This window comes from Canis lupus, chromosome 13, assembly GCF_003254725.2.
Source record: "Canis lupus dingo isolate Sandy chromosome 13, ASM325472v2, whole genome shotgun sequence".
In the NCBI taxonomy this organism is placed as follows: Eukaryota; Metazoa; Chordata; class Mammalia; order Carnivora; family Canidae; genus Canis; species Canis lupus.
The window spans coordinates 20,292,718-20,295,152 of NC_064255.1; the positions used below are offsets into that span (position 1 = coordinate 20,292,718).

At 36.5% G+C, this 2,435-nt stretch overlaps 1 non-coding gene across 1 annotated transcript; it reads left to right on the top strand.

Moving 5' to 3' along the window:
* The first annotated feature begins 466 nt into the window (after nucleotides 1-466).
* On the top strand, nucleotides 467-539 carry TRNAM-CAU (transfer RNA methionine (anticodon CAU)). Its single transcript has one exon. It is a non-coding gene; the product is annotated as a tRNA-Met (tRNA).
* The last annotated feature ends 1,896 nt before the right edge of the window (nucleotides 540-2,435 follow it).

The following is a 2,435-nucleotide window of genomic DNA, read 5'->3' on the forward strand; positions in this document are numbered from 1 at the left end:
TAGTATAAGAGAAAGGTCATATGAAAACACTGGTTAACTTTTCCTTGGTGTATTGAATCTCTACATTAGAAAATTGCATGAACATAATTAAAGCAATTTCGGTTTTTTTATTTTTATTTTTTTAAATTTTATTTATTTATGATAGGCACACAGTGAGAGAGAGAGGCAGAGACACAGGCAGAGGGAGAAGCAGGCTCCATGCACCGGGAGCCCGACGTGGGACTCGATCCCAGGTCTCCAGGATCGCGCCCTGGGCCAAAGGCAGGCGCTAAACCGCTGCGCCACCCAGGGATCCCCAATTTCGGTTTTGAATGACAATTTGAGCCATAACTGAAATGAACTTTCAAGACAATAAAAGAAACTTGATGACTCAAGTGTTCTACTGGTTTTAGTCTTTGAAGGAAAATGCCATTGTCTGTTCGTAGGTCAGCAGAGAGTTGTACATAGATAAAGGAGCTTCTAGTTAGCCTCCTTAGTGCAGGAGGCAGCATGTCAGTCTCATAATCTGAAGGTTCTGAGTTCAAATCTCAGAGGAGGCAGTGTAGCTTTTTGCCTGCTTTCTTTGTCAAAAGAAGAAAAAAAAATTTCAGTATAATCCCCTTTTAAGGATTTCACACTCTTCTTAGTAACTTTACTTTTATTGAACTAATACTAGTTAATAATAATTACAATGAAAATAAATGGGTCACTCAAAAAATAAGCAGGTTGAAAGTTACAATATTACTAGATGCCAAAATTCATGTGAAATATTTCATTCAGGACACTGTTTCAGAAAGAAAGTGCTACATGATTGAGATTGTAATGAACTGGACATAAAACTAAAAATATTATAAAGGAGAAATTGGTTGTAAACTGATATATATATTTATCTTTGTAAGAAAAGCGTATGGAAGGAGTGCATTCCTTTTGATGCCAATAAGGGTGGTAGTGGTTAAGAAAGTGTGTGGGTATTTTAATGGGATGCTTTGAACCTTAGGGAACATATACTGACCAAAACAACCTGTGTGTGTGTGTGTGTTAATGGATGTATGAAGGAGTGGAAGAGCAAGGAACCTGGTAGGGTTCAATGTGCATTCAATTTCAAACTCAGAAACTGGGCCAAGAGGCCAATACTTAGATATACATTAGGATTAGTACAAGCAATCAGTCTGGGGCTTTTAAGAAATGTAGCAGTCTTTAAAAAGGAGCATTGGCCAATCTGTGAAAATAATCAAAGTGTTGTGAAAAGGCTTGCTTTTTATCCCAACACTTTCAGCCAATCACCAAGCATCCCTTTTGCCCCAATTACTGTGAGTTGAAGAGAAACGAAATAGGTTGAAGAGAAATGGAGTGTTTTGAAAAAATGTGGCTAGAGTCTGAGGATAAGGAGATGAAATTAATTAGTCCTTTTTTTTTTCTTTAAGTACGTGGCTAGGATAGAGGTCCTTCTCAATAGTTTGGTACATAATTAAAGAGCTTTCACATTATGATATTGAATTAATAAAATAAAATAGAATTAAATGTTTAAAAATTTCATGTCAAGGAAGATCCAGGCACCAAGACTATGATATTAAGAGCAATTTATTAGAAAAAATAATCATAGTATAGGACCCTAAAATTTTACCTTGGATTTACTATGAAAAATGGAATGTGGGGCCTGACTTCACAGGCCAACAGAGAACAGATGCATCAAAGTCTGGGTTATATTACACTAATCTCTTAAGGGTCTTTTATCTAATCTCTCTCTGGCCATTGCTAAGTGCCAGGGATATGATTGCCACTATATAAATATCAGAGATTATCTGAACTTCTCAGGAGAAATCCATCTAATAGACATCAAAACCAGTCAGGCATTGTGTGTCTTTAGTCTTTCTCTGGAAGAAATAGGCAAATCAAATCTTCCTTTAAGTTAAGGACCTGTAATTTACCAACTTCTAAATATTTTCATTTTTGTTTTACCTTCCTGACTTCTAACAGCATTCTTGACATTAGATCCTCTAAAAGCAAAGAGCAGTGGAGAAATTTTAGTTCATTAACTCCTGAGTTAAATAGTCATGCAAACTAACCACCAAGCCATAAGGGGTAGAAAAAATAAGCCAAGATGTCATGAAGTAGAGAAGTGAGTGGTCTATATTCTTCTGTCTTGAGGCAGACTATCAACATGCTTTAATACAACATGGGCTTTGAAGTTGAGAGTACATGGGTCTAAGGACCATCTCTGCCATGTGATAGCGATATGATCCTTCCCACACTTTTAATAACTTTGAGCCTCTGGGTTTCCTTAATCTATAAAATACAGAAAATACAAACCTCACAGTGGTGGAAATGAGAGAAGTTCACTTATATAAAAATGCTTGGCACTGTCCTTGACCCCATAAACACTCAGTAAAGAGCAGACATTTTGTTCCTGTTACTTGTGACCAGTAAAACAAGTAAAAGAATGAAGAAATATGCAG